The sequence below is a fragment of the Protopterus annectens genome, chromosome 2.part2 (genome assembly GCF_019279795.1).
Source record: "Protopterus annectens isolate FY-2018-M chromosome 2.part2, PAN1.0, whole genome shotgun sequence".
In the NCBI taxonomy this organism is placed as follows: Eukaryota; Metazoa; Chordata; order Ceratodontiformes; family Protopteridae; genus Protopterus; species Protopterus annectens.
The window spans coordinates 568,492,226-568,518,987 of record NC_056730.1 but is presented as its reverse complement, the minus strand read 5'-3'; the positions used below and the strand labels follow the sequence as shown (position 1 = coordinate 568,518,987).

Below are 26,762 nucleotides of genomic sequence, written 5' to 3'. Positions count from 1 at the left end.
TCTAAGATGATCTTTATTGGTCTAAAATAAAAAATTTTGTATATTCTGGATTGTGTGTGTGTGTCAGTGAACCTACCCAGGATATGTCCGTAACACCTATATTCCTGTTGGAATATTCAGCATAGATCCAAATCAATGTTAAATTTAACCTGCTATCAAATCAAGCCTGGTGTATAGCTAAAGGTCAACACAAAATGTGTATGTATTATAGATGCTTATTAATAATGATGTCCTAAAGACTGGAAAATCCACCAATTGGGTCCATATAATTAGTATAAGTTTGTAGAAACAAAAGTCTGGTCCACCCTAATGTAATCAAGCCTGGTGTATGGCTAAAGGTCAACACAAAATGTGTGTATATTAAAGATGGTTATTAATAATAGTGTCCTAAAGACTGGGAAATCCACCAATTGGGTCCATATAATAAGTATAAGTTTGTAGAAACAAAAATCTGGTCCACCCTAATGTAGTTTCCACATGGTTGGAAAAGTTAGGACATGGTTAGCCCAAGTATCCAATATTCAAATGGACACAAGGATGCCCCGTAGGGAAAAATACATTTATTTGGTGAAATCCACACTTGAATCAACAGTGTATGTAATTATGTAGTTGGACCTTATTAATACAACCCACTATGTATTCAAAAAGTAGAAATATATGAGTAAAAATATATATGAGCTAATAGGCCCCAACAAATATAATACCCAATGGTATTGTGTTGAGGTTAAAATTAAGTCCAATGTTGTCAAAGAATAGTCAGAGCCCTATATCCTTGAAAAAAGGGTATGCCCCTCTGGATTCAAATTGGCTTGGATTCGTCAGCAATTTAATACCTCCTTGGCTGGCTTGTTACAACAATCACTGGGATTTATATCTGACTATATATTTTCAGTCTAGAGTGAACCAACTAGTGCAACTTATTGTCATGGATCTTGAAAAATTATTATTAGGCCTATGTTCCGATAAGGACGACCTAAAAATTTTTGGGATTGGAATTGACCAAAATGAAACAATTGATTCAGATAGGGCAGATCCAGTTGACGGTTCAGAATTCCTTTCACATACTTGGAAAACAAATCAAGGCCCTAAGAACCAATATCTGGCATCATAAGCTTTTCAAAGCGTAAAATACAAAACATAACCCCACCGGGTTTAAGATGCAAGATACAGCCATTAGTGGCCAATCCAGATGAGACTTTAATGAAAGAGTGGCAGAAAGCACAACAAGAAGCGGCGATGGCCAGGGTTAATATACTCTCAGCCTATTATGAGAGAACTATCAAAAACAATATTGAGCAGGTGGAAAAAACTTGCCACTCACTTAAACATCATGAAGGGACCAATACTTTTCAGGATTGTCTAAACAAGTTGGCCAAGGAGGTCTCCACTTTGGAGAATAGTCTAAAAAGTAGGAAACTTCACAAGTTTTCTCGTGACAAAGAGGACTACCTTAAGGGTAGACAATTTGAATCACAGAAGGGTGTCAGGTTTGCCCAAGGCACTAGACATGTGCCTTCTAATCGAAAGAAAAGACCTAGATCTATTCTTAAGAAAACGGGCTCAAATTATATCACATCTGGGAGGAATCTTCCACTACAGATACAGACATCTCCACAGTTGGGGACTCTCCAAATGCCAAAAGGGTAGAACATCACCACACCCTTTAGGGGTAAGAAACATAGAGCCGGAAGAAAACATAGGGGTTACAAGTCTGGAAGAACTTTTCATGACAGTGATAAAATAAATCAATACTATACAAATGTACACAATATTTCCAAACATGTTTTAACTGAGGAACAGCAAGCACTTTTGAATAAAGGACTCGGTTTTATCCCAGGTTTCTTTATTGATGAGAGCACTTTTGTATCTGACATTTTAGATTTTTGTAGAAAGATTAATCTAAAAATATTTTTTCAGCAGCAGGACCAACATACAGACACTCAAAGATCAACTGAATTCAAATTTCATAAATCCACTTTCACACCCCCAATGGACAAGTATGTCTCAGTGTTTCAACAGGCTGTTCTCAAAGATTTACATTTCCATTACAGCTCTCCAGACATTATGCATAATAACATTTCCAAACAGGAACAGCTTGCTCTCACACAACTCAAAAACAACCAAGATATTGTAATCATTCCAGCAGATAAGGGGGGTGCGGTTGTGGTTATGGACAATGATTACTATTTGTATGAAGCAAATAGACAATTATCCAATCACCACCACTATATGAAGATGGATATTGATCCAACATCTGGCTTTAAAAATGAAATCATGGTATTTCTGGAAGAGGCAGTAGAAAATGGTATTATTTCAGAAAAGACTAAGAAACATCTTACAGTTAAAGATCCTGCCAAACAATATCTATACCTTCTACCCAAGATTCATAAATCTTTGGAACAACCACCGGGCAGACCAATTGTATCGGGCACTGGCTCACTAACGGAACCCCTTTCAGCCTTTCTCACGGAAAAGCTGAAACCATTGCTGAAATTTATTCGTGCCAGAATACAGGACACCACCGAATTTCTGAATATAGTCACCGACACACAGTTGGATTCGGATTGGCTCATGTGCACTTTGGACGTTTCTTCTTTATATACCAGCATCCCTCATTGGGCTGGCCTGATGGCATTGGAATTTTGGCTACAAAAAGCTGATTTATACCCTCCAGGAATGAATACACTAATATTATGCATGGCGGAACACATCTTGACCAAAAATGTATTCTATTTCCAACAGAATTGCTACTGGCAATTACAGGGAACAGCCATGGGAGCCTCCTCGCATACCATATATGGATTTGTTTATGGGATACATAGAGGAAACCATTATATATGATCACATGCACAATATATATTTACCAGAAATCGACATTTGGAGGAGATACCTGGACGACTGTTGGATGGTTTGGAAAGGAGGACAGGAATATCTAATTGAATTTTTGGAATACCTTAATGGCAATATTTGGGGATTGAATTTACGGAAGAACATCATCTCAATGAGATTAATTTTTTGGATGTCCATCTCAAAAGACAGATGGACAACACATTATCAACATCTATACATAGAAAATTTCCCCAGTATAATACTCTCCTACATGCCAAAAGTTTCCATCCAAAACATATTACAAAAAACATTCCAAAATCTCAATTTATGAGAATAAGAAGAATATGTTCCTCACATGAAGATCTTACCAAATATCAAGAAGACCTAACCAACAGATTTTTGTCCAGAGGATACTCACCAGAAATCATAAACTCAGCAGTGTATACCTGTAATTCCATACCTAGAGAATCCTTATTGGAATATAAGAAAGGAAAGGCTAAAGATGATTCCGATGTATGCAGATTGGTCACTACTTATGGCCGTAATAGCAAAAATCTTATCAACATTGTCAATAACCACTGGAATATACTCAACTCGCACCCCCTCTTAGAAAATTACTTAGGAGAACGTTGTTACTTCTCCTATAGAAAAGGGAAATCCCTTTGTAGCCACTTTTCCCATTACAAAAAAACATCCAAAATCAAGCAGGACAAATTTACACAAAGGACACTTACTGGGGATAAGTTGATTGGGAACTTCCCCTGTGGCCATTGCAGCTTTTGCAATTACATTTTCAAAACCATGAGCTTCACCAGCAAAACACGAGTCAGGTATATGACATCAACTTCTTCGAAATTGTAGTTCTGACTGGATAATTTATCTAGCCACCTGCACATGCCAGGCATTTTACATCGGCCAGACATCCAGGCAGTTCCGCATTAGAATTTCGAGCACTTGGGGACATCAGAAACCACAGAATGACCAATGCACTGTATAAACACTCAACCAAACATTTAAATGCACGATTCACTTTTACTATCATTGATCGCATTGTGGGGATCGTACCTTTAAATCAGGATGGCATGACATTCTTAATACAAAGGAAAGAAGGTGGATTATTAAACTAGGGGACTTTTTCCCCAGGACTAAATGACAAATTATAAGTTTGCAGTAAGTAATTTTACTCTTATTGTATAACATTACATTTTCTATTCTTTGTTTTCTTAATTCAATAATTTTTTCCATACAGGAGTTTTGTCTCATCTTGGCATACCAGCATATGGGCTGATTATAATTTTACCATGTTTTTTGTGATAATTCACTATTATAACATATACTTTATTAATTACAGGAAATGATGTCACAAATTTTAAAAATTCCACAGCTATATAAGGGCCTCTTGTAAATTCATTGAAGTATTACTGAGGAAAGCTTTTAGCTGAAACCGGTCTAATCACCAGCTTTTTGAAGTTTAAAATAAACTTTTCTGTTTGACTCTCCAAGGTGCTGGCATTTTTTGTTTTTTGGATCAACCTACTTGCTTGCCGTGCACCTAGCCTAACTTGCTAGCTACATCCTTACAATTCTATCATTAATGCCCCCAAATAAAAATAAATAAATAACCCAATTACTGCATCAGCAAGATGTATCATTGCAGTGTTCAAAGTATGCTTGCCTGCATTGTGACCTGGGCTGACATCACAATGGGCAGCAGGTTAGAACACCAACATCAGAGAATTCTACAAGTAAAAACTTAGCTTCACAGCTGGAATTTGGTTATTATCACAAGCGGTTAATACATACAAGGCACAAATTCAGAGACAGGAGACTCTCCTAAATTACAGCATTTATTCACCTGCATATTGGTTGGTATTGGTTGGTATAAGGTCTTCAAGGACAAGAGACACTCTGCGTTTAAAATACATTCATAGCAGTGATTTGGTAAATATTTCAGCTGCATACAGGTAAGTTCATTTAACCTAGTGCTGCAGGAGATGTACGAAGTGTTGGACCCTTAGACGGAGTTATGAAAACTTAATTTATGGAGTAATCCAGTCCAGTGGAGGCCATGAGAAACACTCAGCTAGAAAGTTATGTCTGAAGGTTTATTAAAAAAAGATATTTATGCTGAGCAATGATAGCTGTGGCAAGGTATAATTTCAAAACTGCTTCAGCCCATTGGTAGAGTGTTTTAGGACACCATGCACGCAACTTATTTAATTTTACTTTTGTACTGTATTACTTACAGTGAGGTTCCGTACAAAAAAAGAAACGCTACATCCACATGGCACACGTATATCACCCCCCCCAAATGTAAGGAATAACCTGTGGTATTACTCTGTAGATGCCATCATGGGATATTTTTTATTTCATCTTCTCATGACAGTCTGGCCATTTTTGCTGTTTCATAATGACTGCCTTATTTGTACTTCTCAACTGAGTAGTTTGGGTCTGTGTTTTTCTGGTAAATTGTTTGAGATTGCAGTAAATACTTAGTCATTTGAGTTTCAGAGTTCATACCCCCAAGGAGTGCATGCTAATACAAACTGTGTTATTCTACTACTTTCTACATTTGTAATATTAAGTGCCTTGTGTCTGCTCAGATTTTATACATGACGTGCTTCTTATTATTCACAAATGTGTGTGCTGATTGGATGGATTGATGCTCCGTGACATGACTGTTGTTAATCATCCATCTGCATCATTTTACCCATTTTTGTATGTGTTTGGGGTGTCACTTCAAAGGTTATAATAGTTTGAAGTCAAGGTTTACACTGCCGTTGCCAGAATAGCTCTTCCACACCACACACCTGCACCTATGGCCAGGTTAAACTGCTCAGTTCACATTCTGGAAACCAGAACATGCAAAGGGACCCCCCCCCCCACAAACACAGGAAGGACTTGGAGACTCCACACAGAAGGCACCTCAACCAGGAATCGAACCCAGGAGGCACTTGATTTGAGGTGATCACACTGGCACTGAGCCATTGTGCTGCCCTCCCTGTTGCTTCCAGCACCAAACTCGGAGTTTAACTAGCATCACATATGAACTATTTACAGCGGGTTCTGTATAAAACCGACAGGATAACTTAATGTTTACCAAGTTCATCCAACGAAAACTGCTAAAAAGTGCAACTAAAACTCTTCCTGTTTCCTCTGCCCTTTATTTGTAGCATTTCCATATACCTGTCAACCTCTTAGTGCAAGAGATCTGGAAAAAGCCTAAATAATGGGATGGGGGAATAGGGACGGATTTAAAATACTGGTCTTAGAAAGTTGTTGCAATAACATGATTTGTGTTAGTATACATTTTCTGAAGGATGTGAAGTCAGAAACTGAAATATATGTCATTATTTAGTGACTTAGTTTGGTGATTTGCCAGAAAACCATATATTTATATGAGGCTAAAATTGGGATGTTTCCCTCCATAACAGAAATAGGATTGCCACCTTTTCAAATGCCCAAAGTGGGATATTTGTTGCAGAAACATGAGATTTTGCCGGCTAAAAAATAACCAAGGCCAATGCAAAAGAAAGAACCTAATTTTTTTGCCAAAATAAAAGCTTATTTTTCTAACATTTTAGTTGTTAATGGTATTTCACATAATATACGTGTGTTTCATGTGCACAATTACTGTTTTATGCAGCTGTTAATGAAAACTTTGGAAGTATTTTTGTCTTAAAAATCTCAGGACATTTGCCATTTTTTTTTTCACTGAACACAACTGCCCAAAGAGAGAGAGTTCCTTGCAAAGAGGGACAGGTGGTAACCCTACAGGAACATTGTAAACATGAACCACAGCCTGCCATCATACCCCTTGGGTATTCCTAATATGGTATAGCCCCCTCCCCATACATAATACCTCTAATGTATTCCTTATATAGGTGGCAACCTACAGGAACATTGTAAACATGAACCACAGCCTGCCATTGTACCCCTTGGGTATTCCTAATATGGTACAGCCCCCTCCCCTACATCATACCTCTAATGTATTCCTTATATTATATAGCCCTCTCCCCTACATTGTACTCCTCATGTATACTGATATTGTACAAAGAGTTAAACTATTCCTGGCGCCATAAAGTCTGCTCTTTAAACTTTCCCCTTAGAACTAGTCACTTTTTTAGTTTTAGCACTCAAATCTGTTTCTTTGAGCTCAGCACTTGTTCAGAACTTGTAAGTACTAAATAAGCTACAAATTACCACAGCACTCAGCTTTCCTCACTCGTCTGGAGGAACACAGTTTTTAGTACTTAATAAATAAGCACCTATCCAGGCATGTCTAAGGGTCAGCTCCCAGTGTTTTCTCTTGTCTACCTGATGAATCTAGGCATCTTGGGGCAATGCAGCAATTGCCTCATGTACACAGACAACCCTCTCCTCCTACCACCCAACACTACAACCTGTGAGAGATGCACTTATATAGTCAAACTGGAAACAAAGCTCTCTTCACCCAAGACTGGACTAGACAGTCAAGAGGAGAAGGTAAACACTTGCACCACACAACACTCATCAGATAGTCCCTCAAAACCTACACCACCAAAACACACACATAGAAACACAAAACACACACCTACATTCGTGGAGGCTCTCAATAAAAATCTGCCCAAGCAACAGAGACTTCCAAAGCAGAAACGCAAAAAAACTCCACCCCCAACACAACCCAAATGACACATAGACCACAAACTCTGTGTGCCACTCAACTGCAGCCCATAAGGCATAACAACATACCCAACACTCTAGTCATAGGTGACTCTATAGTCAGGCACACTGATGTTCCGCTCACCAGGCTAAACAAGGAGAAAGTTACTGTCAGCTGCCTGTCAGGAGCTAGGATCCACCACATAATGCACACACTCAAGTCACTCCACAAAAAGTACAAATATGACTCTGTCATTGTCCATGTTGGTGTGAATGACCTGAGATGTACCTCTCTGGACTACATGAAAAGAGATGTGGAGGAGCTCTCCGATCTTACACCTCAGGCAGGTATGACCCTAGCCCTGAGTAGCATGCTGCCATCACCCAGAATGACACCACAGTACAAGGACAAAATGATCAACTTCAACAATTGGCTAAGCTTTTGTTGCCATTCTAAGGGGATTCAGTATCTGTCTACCTGGGATGACATTTTCGACAGACCATGATGCTTTGCCAGAGATGGCCGGCACCTGTCGCCCTTGGGATTCAGGATACTGGCTATGGCTCTTTCAACCCCTATAGTGCCTTTTTAGGCACAATTCAAATGACAAATTCATCACCATAACAGGTACAACAGGTACAAGCAAGCAAGCAAGCAAAATCTGAGGGCAATGCTGCTCAATGCTAGAAATCTAAATCTCAAAATGCACTCACTCGAGGCACTCCTTAAAATGGAGAACATCGACATCTGTGCAGTGACAGAGACCAGGTTCAAGGTTCCAGAGAACACCCCTGCATTACTAGGCTATAATTCATAACACACCTTTCGGCTACGTAATCTGGACCGATCAACTTATCCACACCCCCACCAGGGGTAGCAGTATCCTAGACCTGGTCATTACCAACATAGGCGACCAGTGTTCCACACCAGAGGTCAGTTCCTCGTTGGTCAGATCCGACCACAAGCTAATCACCCTAGAAATCCACATCCCGTCCCCACTCCCCCATTAGGGAAACCACCATAAAAAATTTCTCCAAAGCCAACTTCATGCTTCTTAACACAGAAGTGGCAAACTTCAAGACACCCACGCGATGGACAATAGAGGTACAACTGCTGAATCCTACAAAAATGCACTTTATAAGCACTTACATGAGTGCATGGATCGTGCTATCCCTAACAGAACCAAGATGCTATTCTCCAAAAAAAGGAAGCCAATCTGGTGGTCCACTGCCATAAACAAGCTCTACAACAGAAGAAAGAAACTGTTGCAAAAAAGGAGTAAAATCACATGATTGAAGGAACTCCCTGATCAGCCTCAGTAAGAAGCTGAGATCCCTCATAAAATCCTCCAAAGCTAGTTATGAAAACAAAATTGCCACTGATTCTAAAGACAACCACAAAGCATTCTATAGCTATGTCAAGAATCTCAATGGCAACACTCATATCTGCTCTGAGTTACAGTACAATGGCACTAAATATACAGAACCAACTGATATTGCCAACATCCTGGCAGATAGGTTCAGTGCTAACTTTACCCCCCTCTCACCACCAAAAGGGCCCATCTCTATACCGGAAGAATGCAAAGTTTCTGTAATCATGGCCGCACAGGTAAAAACCGCACTCTCCAATGCCAAGTACACAGCATCCATGGGACCTGACAACATCCCAGGCTGCATTCTACATGAATTACAAAATGAACTGGCACCCCACCTAAGTACCATGTTCAATCATAGCCTCACCTCACGCTTTGTGCCCACTGAATTGCACACAGTGACGGTTACCCCACTCCACAAAGGGGGAGTCACCACAGAACCTGGGAACTACTGCCCCATTAGCCTGACGAGCCTGGTCTGCAAGGCCATGGAACATATCATCATGGAACTTATAAACAAAGACATTGGTAATCTCCAAACTCTGGACCCCACCCTGTTTGGGTTTGTAAAATGCAGATCATGTCTCCTAAACCTGATACACTTCTTTGAAGCAGTCACCAAAGCCATAGACAAGCGTAAGGTGGTTCACACAGCCTACCTAGATCTCGCCAAGGCTTTTGACACCATCCCCCACTCTGGAATTATAGATAAACTCACTAAACTAGATATAAATCCCTATGTCACAAGATGGGTTGTCAACTGGCTCACTGACAGAACCCACACTGTGAAAGTAGCAGACTCTAAATCCGACTTCAGACCAGTGACAAGTGGAGTACCACAGGGTTCAGTCCTGAGCCCTCTCCTGTTTGGTATCTACTTCTCTGAAGTACAGGCTAACACAGAAGGCCTTTGGCTAACAAAGTTCACAGATGACTACAAACTAGGAGCCATAATCAAAACTCCTAACGATGTGGACATCCTACAAAAGGGCCTCACTGAGACAGTTGCCTGGTGTCAAAGCCATGGCCTCAAGCTCAATGCCAAAAAGTGCATTGCCATCCCCTTTGTTAAAAACTCTGTACCCATGAACTACCACATAGGTGGTAGTCTACTTAACACCGAAAGTGTGATAAGAGACCTTGGGACACAGGTGGACAGTAGTCTCTCCTTTAATAATCACATTGCCACAGTAGTCAGGAAATTCTTCTATGTGGCACACCTCATCACAAAACGCTTCTCATCCAGGACAAAAGAGGTAATTGTTCCCCTCTACTTATCACTCATTAGACCCATTATATATTACAATGCCCCTTTTGGTATGTACCTCACAAGACATCTACAACAACTGGAAAGGCCACAGAAATACCTCACTAAGAGGATTACTGGCCTCAAACAGATGCCCACTGCAGACCATCTCAAAAAACTCCAGATTTACTCTGTCGCATATTGCCTACTCTGAGGCGATCTCTGCCTAACATACAAAGCTATGTCACACCCAGAGCTGTTGGACATGTTCCACTTAAAGAAATCCCAATCCCACTGAGCTACACACTCTAGGGACCTAAACCTTGTCACCACAATAAACAGAACATGCCGGAGGGATAGATTCCTGTCCCAGAGACTTCTCATACTCTGGAACAAACTACCTATCTATCTCAGACAAAGCTCATCATTAGCACTCTTCAAGAAAAATCTTGATGATTGACTGGGAAATAGGAAATTCACCCCGGGGATCACTTCTGTGGCTCTGCTCAACAGGGGCACAGGAAAATAATTTTCTTGGGTGGTGAAAGCCAGAGTACTTTTTGGCTAGGCTTATATAGGCCCTAGGGCCAATAGCCTAGTACCTACCTATGAACCTATGAATTAAGCATCCTCCCTATTAGCCTGTAATCGTATCTCTCCACTGTCTTTGATTTTGTCCTGTCCCTAGTATTTTTTTGCTTAATTTTCTAGATTAATCAGGAAGGATTAGAACATTTGGTAATGCCATACATTACAAATTCATTCATGTTATAGTTCATAAAATGCACGACGTTACACCTCTTGTCCCACTGACATTTAACTAAAACAGAAAAACAAGGCAGCCTCAATGTGAACCATTTATTCCCCACCCACCACACATACTTTACATGGGACAAAAAATCAGTGGCATAACACACATAAGCCCTACATCACAATGTTCTTGTAGTCAGTGAGGGGGTGGGAAAACATTAAAACAAAACTTTTTTAAATCATTCCTCCCCAAAAGAATGCTGTGTTTGTTACAGGCTGTTATTTAGTACCAGTACCTTCTAAGTACTACTTTCTAAGTACTTCTTTACTCTAACTTACACTATGGAATTTTGTTAAAACTTGCGACTACCAATGAATATTGTACTTTGTAACTTTATAACTATTGAATCTTTCTTGTTAAATAAAGAAGTTATGTACTTACCATAATGCTCCTTGTGAGTTGTTCATCTTGCCTTTATTCTTACATGTGGGTACAGAGCCGAGCCATCGGCTCCAAGTCGGCCGCTTTGCTAAAGATCTCAGAATAGCTCGAGGCCAGGCCCCTATCCCAAGATGCTCTCTGTCCTACCTCAGATCTAGTTTGCTGAACTCAGTAATAGCAAGAATAACTCAGTAAATACTCCAGCCGGTGTAAGAATCTCAGAACAAGACTAGCAGACCCCAAGACTAGCCATTCTTTGAGATCCTGGAGGGGGATGTTGGGTGGGAATGTAAGAATAAAGGCGAAATGAACAACTCACATGGAACACTATGGTAAGTACATAACTTCTTTATGTTAACTTGTTCAATCTCGCCATTTATTCTTACACGTGGGTAGCGTCCCAAGCACCCTAATCCTGGTGGCTCATGGAAGTATATTCCTGAGGACAGTGGAACCAAAAGAAGCCCTGTTCCTGGTGGCCCTGTCCACTTTGTAATGAGTGATAAAGGTATGAGGCTTAGACCAAGTGGCAGCTGCACATATAGTGTCCAAGGGTAAGTGAGCCATATAAGCCGAAGACGTAGAGACGGCTCTGGTTGAATGGGCCTTCACTCCATATTCCAATGTTTGATTCATTGAAGAATAGACAAATTTAATGCAGTCAGTTAACCACTTAGAAAAGGGATCTTTAGAAACAGGTAATTCTTTCCTGGCGTCAGCATAAGACACAAAAAGTTGGTCAGATCTTCTAAATTCCTTTGTCTTGTCCAAATAGTATCTCAATTGTCTGTGGACATCAAGTTTATGCAACATGTATTCCAAATGATTAGAATGATTACGGAAAAAGGTTGGAAGTTCAATAGTTTGGTTCAGATTGATCTCAGAACACACTTTTGGCAAGAATGAAGGATTAGTCCTCAGTGAAACCCTGTTCAGATGAAACACCAAATACGGTGGTTTGACTGAAAGGGCTTGGAGCTCAGCTGCGTGCTGAGGTAATGGCCACCAAGAAAATAGTCTTCCAGGAGAGAAACTTCAACTGACCGGATGATGCAGGTTCAAAGGGGGGAAGAATAATCCAGAACAGCACAAAATTTAGATTCCAGAGAGTAAAGGACTGTCTAACAGGCAGCCTAAGATGAATGGTGCCCTTAAGGAAGGCCCGACATAATCTGTGAGACATTAAGTAAGAACCCTCAGTTCCAAGATTAAAATTCGAGATGGCAGCCAATTGGACTCTAATAGTGGCAGCCGCAGCAACTTCTTGAAAAAGCTTAGAGAGAAATTCCAGGATACTAGCAATCAGGGCCACATAGCGATCAACGTTGTTTTGAGAAGCCCAAAAGGCAAGTCGCTTCCATTTACTGGCATACAACCTTCTAGTAGAGGCTTTATGGGAAGACACAAGAATGGCCTCCGAAGAAAAATCATGTGATCTGGCTAGGAAGGGAATTGGAGCAGCCAAGCTGTCAGTCTGAGGGAACGAACAGAGGGATGGAGGGTCCCTGACAAATGTGTCAGTAGGTCTGGAACTGGGTCCAGAATCCAAGGTTCCTCAGGTTGATATAGTCGGAGGAAGGGGAACCAAATCTAACGAGGCCAAAGAGGGGCTATTAAGATTACCATGTTTCCGAGGGCTTTGGCTTTCTGCAAGAACTTGGGAATCAGGGGAATAGTAGGAAAGGCATACAGGAGTCCCGGGGGCCAATCGTGTATAAGCGAGTCCCTTGGGCTGTCCCCTGTTGGAGGATTCAGGGCAAAGTAGCTTCTGCATTTGGCATTCATAGGGGATACAAACAGGTCACAGCAAGGCTGGCCCCATCTGCAAAAAATCTTCTCCGCAGCTTTGTTTTTGAGAGACCACTCGTGTGGCAGCAGAATGGCTCTGCTCAATTTGTCCGCTATTACGCTGGATTTCCCTGGGATATGCATTGCTATCAGAAAGCGCCTGGTGGACACAGCCCACTGCCAAATTCTCAAGGCCTCTCAACACAAGGGATAAGACCTGGTTCCACCTTGCTTGTTGATGTACCAGACTACCAACATGTTGTTCGTCTGTATGGCAATCGTCCCCAGAGGCAGAGAGTCGTGAACGTGCTGCAACTCCAAAACCACCACTCTCAGCTCCAGAACACTGATGTGCAACTGTGACCCTGTTTCTGACCAGGTGCATTGGGCAGTTCTTCCCTGAAATAGCCCCCCCCCCCACCCTATCAGAGAAGCATCCATGGTCACCATGGCCGTTGGCGGGGGGAGAACAAATGGGCGACCCACCGTAAGTTGTTGACTGGTCAACCACCAGCAAAGATCCTTCCTGCAAGAGTCCATAATCATGATTAAGAATGACATGGGAAGTTGTTGGTATGACCACTGGATGAACAGTAACCATTGAAGAATCCTCATGTGCATTCGTCCCACAGGAACTGCTATGAGCGTAGCTGCCATGGTGCCTAGGAGTTTCAGTACTTGATGGGCTGGTACCTTTTTTCTCTGCAGAATGTCTGAGACCTGGTTCTGGAGACAGACTATTCTGTCCAGGGGCAATCTTACTGTAGTGGTGGTAGTGTCTAGTTCTGCTCCAATAAAGGAGATACTCTGCAATGGCGACAACGCAGATTTTCCAAATTGATAGGGATGCCTAACTGAGAGAACAGACTGAAAGTGTGATCCCTGGACAGAATTAGTTGATGCCTGGAGGCGGCGGTAAGGAGCCAGTCATCCAGATACGGAAACACTCGGAATCCTAAATGCCTCAAGTGAGACGTAACCACTGCAATGCATTTGGTAAACACTCTGGGGGCTGTTGTGAGTCCAAAGGGCAGTGCCCGGAATTGGTAGTGACTGGCTCCCAGCCGGAAACGCAGATGATCTCTGGATGGCCTTGCCATTTTGATGTGGTAGTACGCATCCTTGAGATCTATAGAGCACATCCAATCGCCCACTCCGAGGAATGGGAGAATAGACTGAAGCGTAACCATCCAGAACTTCTCCTTCTTTACAAATGTGTTGAGTCTGCTGAGATCCAAGATGGGCCTCCAGTCCCCTGTCTGCTTTGGAACTAAAAAGAAGATTGAGATACAAACTAAGTGAACTGAAACACTGTAGTGACCATGTATGACCAGCTGACCAGAAACTTAAAACAGCCCAGCAGATACAGCCTAGGTGGACTCTGTACTATTGACCAGTCCATTCAGCAGGTATTTTGGTGGTTCTTTAATCCCTTCCCTTTCATGGTGGATTTCTTTTGCTGAAATTGTTTGCAAAGACCACTGAATGAATCAAACTAATTTTGGCTGTATGTACAGTGTACCATATGTGCTACAGGATAAGGGCATTTTTAGGGAGAAACAGTTTGGGACTGGTCAGTTGTGAACCATTGCTTATATGCACATGCATATTCACATACATGTATATATGGCATCAGTAGCTCACAATGTAGCACAGTCACCTTTGTTGCTGGAAGATCAGAAGGCTGTGGGTTCTGTTCTCACCACAGGCATTTGGATTCAGGTTTCAATTATTGACAGTGTAGTGTGGCACAAGGTTCTTCTGAGCTCCAGATTTTGCTTTCCTTTGCAAGGACAGCTAGTCTAGTACTTACCTATGAACCTATGTTAAACAGTATCTTTACCGGCTGTGGTGGTTGTAGCTGAGGTGGATGTAAAAGATTCCACTACACTTAATGCCAAATTTCCCCTAATCAGAATGCTTTGTTTGCAAAGGATGGTCTGCAACTGTCCCCACTAGAATTTCGAATACTGGCTAAAAGATTGTCCTCATCCATAGTGCCTGTTTTAAACAATGTCAAATCAACAAACCTTCCACCTTAGCAAAATCAACCCAAGGGAATCTAAATTGGGAGGGTGGTCTAATGATTAAGGTGTTTGCCTTACAAACATAAGGTGCAGGGTTTGAGTCTCACAAGGGATAATTGGCAATGCTTAAAAAGGCTCGCAAGGGCAGTTAGCTTATTACTAATCTATGAACCTATAAATATGTTACTGCTCAATACCAGGAGCCTTAACATGAAACTTCACTCCCTGTAAGCTCTCCTTACCTTGGAGAAAGCAGACATCTGTGCAATTACCAAGACGTGGTTTAAAGTCACAGAAAGCATTCTTGCAGGGCAGGTAGAGTGCCACATCATATCATATCCTTGCAACTTATAGATCACCCGCTATGATCCACAAAACCCATAGCTCATGCTTAGAGCTAATGGAGACACTTATCTTTAAACCCAATACCATGTTCATGAAAGACTTTATCTACCCCTGTATAAACTGAATCCTACAGGACCCCAAACTTGCAGGCCCAGAGATTGCTGGAGCCTATATCAGTCAGCCCATTTGCCCACTAGGGGTACAAACATAATGGATCTGGTACTCACACATTTGGCAGAATGCTGCACCCCCAGTCTAGTTTCCTTCCTGGTAGGGTCAGACAATAAAGCTGTCTCCTTCAAAATAAAAATCAGTGCTGTGACCCTGAACTAACCCAGTAACAGGAGCTACTTTAAGGCAAACTACCTATTATTTAGTGATTACTTGACCAAATTTAAAACCCCTCCAAACCTAGAGAACACAGCTGCCTTTGCATAATTGCACACAAAAATCCTGCACAATCATGTTAAATAGATGCACAGAGGCAGAATGTGCCTACCAGAAACAGTCCAGAACAAGCTTAAAAAGCAAACCACTCTGGTGGAATCAAAACATAAGCAGATCGTACAAGAAAATTAAAACATTCATAGCTAAAATTAGGAAGTACAGCATCTAGCAGGATAAAAACAGTCTAATCAGGTTAAACAACTTACAGGGCAAATTAAGTCTACCAAAGTCAGTTTTAAGATAATGGTCTACCAGGTATACCACACCAATGCACAAAAAGTGATTCTTAATGGAGCCGATTAAATGGAGGTGAAAGACATAGAAAATCTGCGGGAACAAATTCAGTCGCATTTTTAACCCTCATCTCTCCCTTGGCTGCCTCCCAAATAATATTATTCAACATAAACCCCCACAACTATCATTAGGGAGCATGTCCTAAATATGCTGTCTAAGGCTAAGAATACCATATTGATGGGTCCTGATAATACCCCAGGATGCCTCCTAAATTGCATGAAGCATGATATATCTGAACCTCTGGAATCAATATTTAACCATAGCTACTAGACAGGTTTTGTGCCACATGAATGGAAGACTGCAATGGACATCCCTCTGCACAAAGGCTGTCCATCAACAGACCCTAACTAGCCTCATATGCAAAGCCATGGCAAGAATTATCATGGATATAATTAATAATGACATACGAAAACCTCATACTATGGATCCGACCCAGTTTGGCCTCGTTAAAGCAGATTATACCTACTCTACCTGATGGACTTCTGTGAAAACATCACCAAAGAAGGGCAAAACAATGTATACTGCCTAGCTTGACCTGGCTAAGGCATTTGATGCAATACCCCATTCAGCATTGTAAACAAACTCATGGAATTAGGCATTATCCTATGTTATGCTCGGAACAGCCAGCTGGCTCCCAGATAGGACCTAGGAAGTTAAGATAGGGATCCTCTCCTAAACAGGCAGGTCACTAGTGGAGTCCCTCAGAGCTCTTGCTGGGCCCCGCTCCTTTTTGATATTTATTTCTTGGAAGTCAAAGCCAATGTCAAAGGCCTCTGGCTGACCAAGGTTGGTGATGACTGCAAATTAGGAGTAGACATAGAATCCCCCCAATTCACTAACATCCTACAAAAAGAACTAACGCAGACAAGTGACTGATGCCAAAGCCATGGCTTAAAACTCAATGCCATGAAATGCATAACAGTGCCATTTGGGAAGTTGGCCACCCTAGGAAACTACTTCATTGATAACACACACTTAAGAGTGGACCCAGGGATCTGGGGACATATGCTGATGGTAACCTGGGTAGTAAGGAAATTATTCTATGTTTCTCTACTTATAAGCAAGGACATAACATCTGGGTTCAAGGATCAGGCTCATTACTAAGTACATCTCGCCCTTCAGGATGTACCTGACCAGGTACATGCAACAACTGAAATGTTCACAGAACTTCCTCACCAAAGAATACAACATGTCTTAAGCAGAACACCTGAAAGCCCATTCTCTATACTCACATTCATACAGACCACTGAGAGACAATCTGTGCCTGGAATACAAGGCATCATTGGATACCATTTTGATGGACCTTTTGTACACCCCCAAAATCAATAGCATCAGAATTGCTTGTTCTAGAGACTTGAGCCTTGCTTGCTTGCTACATAAATAGGGCATGTTGGGGGTCAAGTATATATCTCAGAGAATTCCCTTCCTCTGAAACAGACTTCACATCCATGTGAACCAGAGTTCTTCCCTAACCCTAGTGAAGCATAACCAGGACCAGTGGATGGGAAATTGGAAGTTCTCCTAAGTATAGCAGTTATGTCTCTAATTGACGCAGGCAGTCTGTAAGTCCTACCCTAGTTTACATACGTCTCTTAAAATAACCTCTAAAGCTCAAAAATTGCAAGATACATTTGGGATGCAGGGCTAGGCTTATAAGGCCCAAGTAGTCGTTAGCCTATTATACACCTATGAACCTTTGAATGCTACCTCAGGTCTACCCTGAAAGTAGAACACTGGCCTAATGGGACTAACCTGGTAAACAGAGGATAAAATAAATGTACACCTGACCTAGATCTGTGACTGATGTCTAGCTAGCAAACTGATGGCAGGTAGAGGCCAGAGAGACAAAGAACACTATATTCCCTGTGATATGTGTGACATTAAAACAAATAGGTTCATAGGTTAGTACTAAGCTAACTGCCCTTGTGAGCCATTTTAAGCCTAGCCAATTATCCCTTGTGAGACTCAAACCCTGCACCTTGTGTTTGTAAGGCAAACACCTTAACCATTAGGCCATTTTAATCTCAAGAAAATATGTGTGTGTGTTTATATTATGTAATGTTGAAGTATTAGCTCTAAGTCACTTAAAAAGTTAATACAATTCCAGATTTTGGCAGCAACATACATTCTTTGGACAATAAGACATATGAAACTGTAACATATGGTATTATATGCTGTCAGAAATCCTCAGTGATTTTATCAGAAAATCATACATTTTACAATGTACAGGGCAAAAATATGAGGAATATCAGGAATATTCTGCTAAAATCCAGACATTAGGAATCTTGGTGATATGGATCCTGGCACTTGACAGAACTTACAGTCTTCCTGTTCTTGTCCAGTCTGTGATTGTGAAGTCTGAGTGCCTGACTATAGGGTCACCGCTGACCAAACTATGTGGAAGCAGGTTTAGTAGGCAGGTGGCCTTATCAGTTTTGGCCTGCTTTTTTGGTATCCCTTGGGTGAACTGTGGATATGTGCAGTATGTGTGAGTGTCAAACAAGTGGACATTGCCTTGTGTGAGACCCTTGTGTGTTCTAGTAGGCTGGTAATTTTGTCCTTACAGTTTCAGCACAAGTTTAGGACTTAGTGGTGTTTTTTAACTGTTGCTGTGGATATTTGATGCTTACTGATTAGTGGACTGATGTGAGAGATTTGTCTCTATGTTTCCTAAAAATTTAAATTTCTCACAGGTTATTCTTTCAGTTGGTAGAAGCACTAAACAGTTAGTAATCAGATGGCAAATTCTACACTAACTTAGAACACCTCATTTGATTAGACTTGCCACAGATGGGGTAAAAACTGGGGGTTGCCATAATGGTTAAGGTGTTTTCCTCAAAGACACAAGGTACAAAATGTGATTCTTGGGAAGCATAGCTACACTTACAAAGATCACCAGACTACTGACCTGTGTTAACAGAGGGCAGAAGACTAAGGTCAGCACAGTACTCTGGGAGTTGAGCGGAGAGCACTGTAGCAGACCCTGAAGATTTATGGGTGAAGTATTTAGGATAATACCATGAAGTTGGGTTAGGTAGTAACTAATCTAGTAGTGCTTACTGAAAGGAAATTAGATTTGACAAAAATGACAAATAGGGGTGATTTGCCTGTAGGCAACTAGCGTGAATGTATGTGTATACATGTGTGTGTATAGCAGGGGAACTTTGCACACCTTACTGTACAACCCAGTAACTTTGTAACCAGTTTTGACTTATACTGTTGGTGTTTGTAACATACCATTTTTTACAATAGCTGTTTAATCACAGACAAAAAAATACAACTGTTTAAATTATTTACAAATCCATAAATCTTGAATCTCACAAAGAGTTTTCATAAGTTGTACCATATAATTTAAACTATTGTCAAATGACACAATTCCAATAATATTGTTCTATTAACAATTTCATTTTTGTAGAACATAGCATTCCTTTTACAGGAAAAGAACCAAATGAATCCTTCAGCAAATACTCCTCTGATGAGACTGAATGATATATACCCTGGGCTACAGTTTAAACTGGTTAGGTAGACGGGTCCAAGCTATGCTCCAGAGCTTACTGTGGGGGTTAAGATTGTCGGAAAATACTTTGAAGCTTCAGGACCTTCCATTAAGATGGCTAAACACCACGTGGCAGAAACGCTAAGATTTTTACATCAGGGAGCTGTTTTACTGTAGATTTAAATATAAGATCACTTGACCAGTGTCCCAGATAATAAGTCTCTGGCTATTTGAGTTTTCACTCATAAAAAATGTAGACACAGCATGGGTTTGTTACAGCTCCGGTTCTCATATTTAGGCTAATAAGTCACAGCTAATACAAGCATTAATGGTGCAGTATGTATGCTCACAGTTTGGATGGAATGTTGCAGTTTTTAGCTAAAATTCAATTACAATTTTATGGCAAAACTGGATTGTAGCACAGTAGTGTTTTAAAACAGACAAATCAGACCCAAAAGTTGCTAGTAAATATATTACAGTTAAGATGGTTTATTGGCTGTGGTCCTTTTTAATTTTTAATGGATTCTGTAGATAGCATGTTTGTGCTAGGATTACCGCCTGTCCTTCTTTGTGCTGGACAGGTCCTATGTGGGCACTTGCATGCTGGAAAAAATATATATATATATATCTTTTTTTTTTTTAATTGGAAATGTCCTTAAGATTTTAAAACAGAAAGTGTTTCCCAAGTATCCTGTAACAGTGGTGTAAAACAAATATTTTGTAACTTAAACACTTTAATATTATGTGAAACAACAGATGTAATCCAAATTATGTAATATTAAGTTTTCATTTTGCCAAAAAAAGTGAAGTTCAGTTCTTTGCACTGGTTGTTGATATAGTTTGTCTTGCAAACTCCCAAATACATGTGTCTGGAGCATTTCACCCTGGGCCTCTGCTGAAAATAGACTCTGTCTAGTTGAACAAATGTTAAATAAATAAAATAAATAAAATTATGCTTTTCGGTAAAAAATCCCACACTGGGCATTTGGAAATTTGGCAGCGCTAGACTGTCTGTAAGATGAGCATACATTCTGATTTTTCTTTACTCAGTTTTAAAACCCCAATTGCATTTCGCAGTAAAAAAAAAAAAAAATCAATTTTTTTCTGTTTATGTGCCATGCTTTTATTTTTCCTGCATGGTTATAAGATTGTGAAGTTAGCATTTATTAGTAAGGGGATGTGAGGTTCACATATGGAGGGTACCACATGGGGGGGGGGCGATGCAGAAAATATCACACCATCTTAAATAAACTTCTTTACCATCTAACAATTTCCTATTCAAAGAAGACACATGTAAATGCTTCTTTAATACACAACTTTAGTTGAAACTGTGTGACCTTAGGCCCCATTTTGTAATTGGCATTCTTCCATGGACTTCATCCCCATCTTACATTAATTACTTTAGTCTCTACTAACCTACATACTAATCCTCTGCTATACTATTCCCATTACTGCCCAACTTCCTCCTGTCTCATATATCGTAAGTAATGTATTTATTGGTTACAATACACAAGTAATCTCTGTGGTATCCCCGAAGTCTCAAAACAACCCACTAAAGTGTAGTGGGTCTAAAAGCAAAACAGTGTAAGAAACTTCTCTGTGTGGAAGATTTTCAGTCCATATATTTCTAGTTAATCACTGTATATTAATCAGATCAGACAATAGTAGTAGAAGTAGCGAACGTAAACTTGTCAAGTCAAAAAGTAATAATAGAAAATATATAATTCTACAGCATTACTAAGTATTCGAAAGTAATCCAAGCAAGGCAGGCACAGTCTGTTTCCAGTCGAAAATCCTTTATTAAGTACACAGACAAGCAATCCAAGTAAAACAAAAATAGAGTAATAATTTCCTCACAAGCTTTCTAAATATATGTATACTTTTTATCAGGCATGGGAGTGGTTTATTGTGCTGTAAAACAAAGTGTTACTGGTACACATGTTAAATTCACATCCCTTCCCCCATCATGTCATCTGTCAGAAATCCGCTCTGGATGTAAAAATAATGCACTAGCCAAACACCTTTCTCTTCATAAAAGACACACAGGTTTTAAGTTCCAGATCCTGGATCACATAGACATGGGTGATCTTGAAGGAGACATCCCGAATATTCTGGAGAAACATGAACTCATGTGGCAATTAAAGCTGAACACTTTTAGAAAACCTGGACTAAACTACTACTGTTCAATTAAAAGTGCACTGGAACTTAGAAAATTGCCACATTGTATTCTATTTTATTTTTTTCTACAAATTGGTTTTAAATACCATTTTAAATCATTTGAAATTTAAGTGTATATTTTGTTTCCATCATCATACATATATATTTTTTTTTTCTGGTTCTCTTTTTTCCACTTTATTCAAAATGATAGTAATAACAATACTAACTAATTATACAATTATATAGGTTTTTAGGGTTCTTGTACATAAACCTGAAGAAGTCCAGAAGGACGAAAGCAATCTTTGTTAACAATAGGTTATGAAAACAGAAACTGATTTTTACATGCAAAATGTATATGTATATATAATTTTGGATCGCAGAATGAACTAAGGTTGATATATTTCCAGCCATGTAGTATATTGCCTTGTATAAAATCACAGACTTAATAATTTGGTTAAATAAGATGTAGCACTAAAGTACATTAGGGCTATATATATTATTATGACAGCTACTAGGTAGGGCAGGACCAGCTCGAATGTCACACTGATGGGGGAAAGGATGTGAATTTAACATGTGTACCAATAACACTTTGTTTTACAGCACAATAAACCACTCCCATGCCTGATAAAAAGTATATATATATATATATTTAGAAAGCTTGTGAGGAAATTATTACTCTATTTTTGTTTTACTTGGATCGCTTGTCTGTGTACTTAATAAAGGATTTTCGACTGGAAACAGACTGCCTGCCTTGCTTGGATTACTTTTGAATACTTAATAATGCTGTAGAATTATATATTTTCTATTATTACTTTTTGACTTGACGAGTTTACGTCGCTACTTCTACTACTATTGTCTGATCTGATTAATATACAGTGATTAACTAGAAATATATGGACTGAAAATCGTCCACACAGAGAAGTTTCTTACACTGTTTTATTGGTTACAATACCTGATCACCACCAATACAACAAAATATTCCTCTGTAACTTTAAAGCTATTAATAGTTTTTTTTGTTCTGCTGCAAATGTGACAATATTTTACTATACTTACTGTATTTAAATTTATAGGTTCATAGGTAAGTAATAGGCTAGCTGCCTTTGTGGGCCATTTTAAGCCTATGCTATATCTCTGAAAGGTGACAATCAAACACTGTACTTTGTGTTTGTGAGGTAAATACTTTAGCCGTTATGCCATCTCACAAACCCTTTAAGAAACTTAATCATTCTATTTATGTCTTTCTAAGTCTAAGACTAAAATGGCCCATTTGGATTAACATCCTACACTGGTTAATGACTGAAAATAGTATAATTATTGTATATCTGATCTAGCTGAAGATTCAGTCAGTTTTTGAACCATCCGTGATGCATCAGTATTATATTTTTTCATTCCCAGTGAATGAAAATCTCCTACAGACAGCCTATGCTCTTGGGAGTTCCTTTTTTAGATGAACAGTGTAGTTATGAATCTTATTTTTTCCTTGACTGGCAGAAAAGTATGTGATAGTGGTTGGGGGGGGGGACTGGTGAACGTGAAAGGTGGGAGCTACATTTACTGCATTACATCAAACTGTGACTGATGAAGATGGAACCAGCCAAGACCCCAGCAAGGAGGGACCTGTTTGTAGCCGAACTGACTGGGAATTGGGGGGATTTTCGTTGTGCAACTAAAGTAGATCTTTATTAGTGTGGCTACTGTGTATAGTTGCCATGTGCGGTCATCATTTTCAGAGCAAACTAAAGCATGTAGGCAGTTGATGGATCCCACTTGGTGTAGAGATGGATGGACAGAAATAAATAAATAAATAAATACAATCTGTGTGGCTGTAGTAATTTACTGATGATAAACAGTGTAAATTACAAAGTGTGTTTTTTTTAAGTTGAGCTTGATTCAATGAGTTACTAACTAATCTCTGTTGCAGATATTGGAAATTCTTGGCTTACCAACAGACTTTTCTACTGGTACATCAAAAAGAAAGGAAAATGTTTGTGAGGGTCGAGAGACTAGTAAGGTTTGTATTCTGTCTATGTTTTCTGTTAGGACTGTTTGCTAGATTCTATAGGTTATAGAAGTTTGTTATACACTATTTCATTAACAGTGAAAGATTCCATTACATATCTTGGTGTTTTCAGATGAAGTGATAAGTCCACCTGTTCTGTATGTCTCATACATTTAATGAATCACTACCCAGTTCTGACTTCTTTAGGTGCTTTCTGGGCCAGAAAATGATGTCCCTAATGATGCCCTTCTGTAATGTCCAATCCTCCCCTGAGAGTGTTAATTATTACCACCTTTTTGTGAGGGGAAGAGTTGTGTGGCATGTTTTTTGGGTGTAATAATGCAGGAGGTGTTTTTTTAGTTTTTCTTACCTATAATTCCCTTTTTCTGTGCTGCTACATCTAGGGTGAAGTTGTGCATAGACTTTGCTTTTTTATTCCTTTATACACTAGTGGAATGTCAGGGGTTTCTATTTCATGTATGCTTGTTGTGGTTTGATGTTTGTAGCAAAAGTCATAGGGAAGAAACATTTAGTAGTGAATAAATCACAAGTCCTCCTCAAAAGAAAATGATGTTTTCCTGTGTATAACACTTTTTTCTTCTGTTTTTTATACATTACTTAACTTCTTTTACAGCTGTACCATTATATTGAGTTCCTCACAACTGTCCTAACTTCATGACACTCACCTGCACATTTGAGTCCTAACACACAGGTAGTATCCCACAAGAGGGCAGACATCAGGGAACTGACAGCCCGCGTATAAAATAGCTGCTCATTAGGAATGTTTGCGTCTCACATGTTAGTATAACCTATAATACCAAAGGTACATTTAAAACCAATGAGAACTAGTTGGGAGCATCTGATATGGTGTGTCATGCCAGACATGAAGAACGATAGTGTGAAGCTGTCCCAACTCACCTCTAAACTGAAATAAGAGCATGCTTATGTGAAACGCAAGGAGCTTTGCATCTTCTACACACAGACTTTGACTTGCAGGATCATTGTAACTTGTGCCTAAAAAACCCTAAAATTGATATTGTTATCTTGGTATGGTGCACAAATGAGGAAGCCGCCCGCTACAGCACCATGAATCTTAATAAAGGAAGCAGGGTTTTTACAGTTTATCTAAAGAAAGAACACTAGGAAAAAGGATTGATTTTAATCCATTTTTTATGTGATTTGTCCTAGTTTATTGTAATGTGATGTCTGTTGAAGGCAGAATCCCTTGCCATCATCAACAGGTGATAGTTACAAGCTACAGTGAACTGACTGTCTAGACAGGAGATCATCATGATGTACATTTTCTTCCTTCCAGTTGTGATGTAAAGTTGGGGCAGTAAAGGGTCCAAGGGGCATATCCCATTTCCTGTAAAGGAGAGGAAAGAAAGACAACTTATGACTATGTGAAACTCTACCTTACAATAATAGAATATGACTGCTGAGATCCAGAACCAGCCCCTAGTATCCTGTTTTTTTTTTTTTTTTAATTCCCCAAAAGGAGCAGGGAATGGGGATCTCTCTTTCTGAAAGTTGGTGACCTAGTGGATGTCTACCTTTTTGGTAGGAGGAACAGCTATATTATATGTGTTGTGGGGAAGGCAAGAATAGAAATTTTATATAGAACTATGTGGATTCTAATGCAGGCATATAGAGGAATCTACCCTCTTTGATGACCTTCATGTGGGAGCAGTCAGGTTGTAAGTCAGGATTGCTGAGGAGGTTTTCTAAAGCTCCTCTGCTTCACTTTTATTTCCTGGTGATTGTGTTAACAGAAAAGTACACTTACTAAAGCTTTGTTTACCATAGCTAAAAGCTGGATGACAAAGGCTTATAGTACAGGATTACACTTCAACATATCTACAGTGTAATTATGACAGATGTTTTTCACCATGTCTGCTCACCCAGAGTGTCTGGTCAGTACCTGTGTTACCTCTAGGGGTTGAGAAACATCTACTCTAGCTAGCTGCTTTCATCCTCATATGCCTTATCACCTCCCTAATATTGTGCTTTTTGGGGGGAGAAGGTGAAAAGCACATTCTTTCTCATGTAGGTCTGAAATATCCAGACTCTGTTAAGATCCCTCTGGGAGACGTAGGCCTGGCGTACATTAGTTTTTATAACCATCTGAGACTGAAGAAGAGGCCAGGGACCTAAACTATGGATAACCTCAATAAAGATCTCAAAGAGCTAACTGGCCTTTGTTAGTGGTTGCAGGGAAGAAAGATTGCTGTAGAAAAAAACGAGGCAAAGTAGGCAATTCTGTGTTGATCAGCTATTCTAAAATAAATAGCAGGGTCTCTAGTTAAAACCTGAAACAGTCATGAGTACTATACATGTGAGTCTACATACAAATTTATGTCATCATATTTTAGGAATGGGGTGAGAAACTGTAGCACCATATGAAATCCCAAACAGATACATATCAGACTAGCACATTTAGTAACTACATGTGAGAAATGACTCTCTAGACCCTGGACCTGTCAGGCAGACATCTTAACTGGTTCCCTATTACACTGTCACAGAAGCAGGTTGTCGATTGAGTCTTTGCCGAACAGTAAAGCAAGAAAAGGCAAAATAGCAAAGCTGCTGTTCAGTGAATTCTTTCCCTGGGAAATAATTCATTTGGCAGCTTTCGCTGCTTTGCCTTTTCGGCATTGTAGTGCGATCTCGGAGTTGGCATATTTAAGTAATATTTTACTGTTTTTTGGGGGGTTTTTTTTGCTTTGGAACAGTGATTGTTTTCCATTGGAAAATAATTTCTGTTCTGAAGTTTCGACGTTGTAAGCTTTCACTTACATGGGGTCGATTATCTGACGTTTGCTCTTCTGAGCGTGCAATATGATAATATAGACCCATCTTAACCAATGGGGCACTGTCCTTCTCAGAAGAAGTGCCTGGGACCAGATCCTGCATCTATTTCAAGAAGGG

General features: G+C 39.8%; 1 protein-coding gene across 1 annotated transcript in view; it reads right to left on the bottom strand.

The window, feature by feature from the left end:
• The window catches only part of PRELID2 (PRELI domain containing 2), a 1,431,605-nt gene that overhangs the window by 714,238 nt on the left and 690,605 nt on the right, over window positions 1–26,762 (bottom strand). The gene's annotated exons all lie outside the window — the stretch shown is intronic.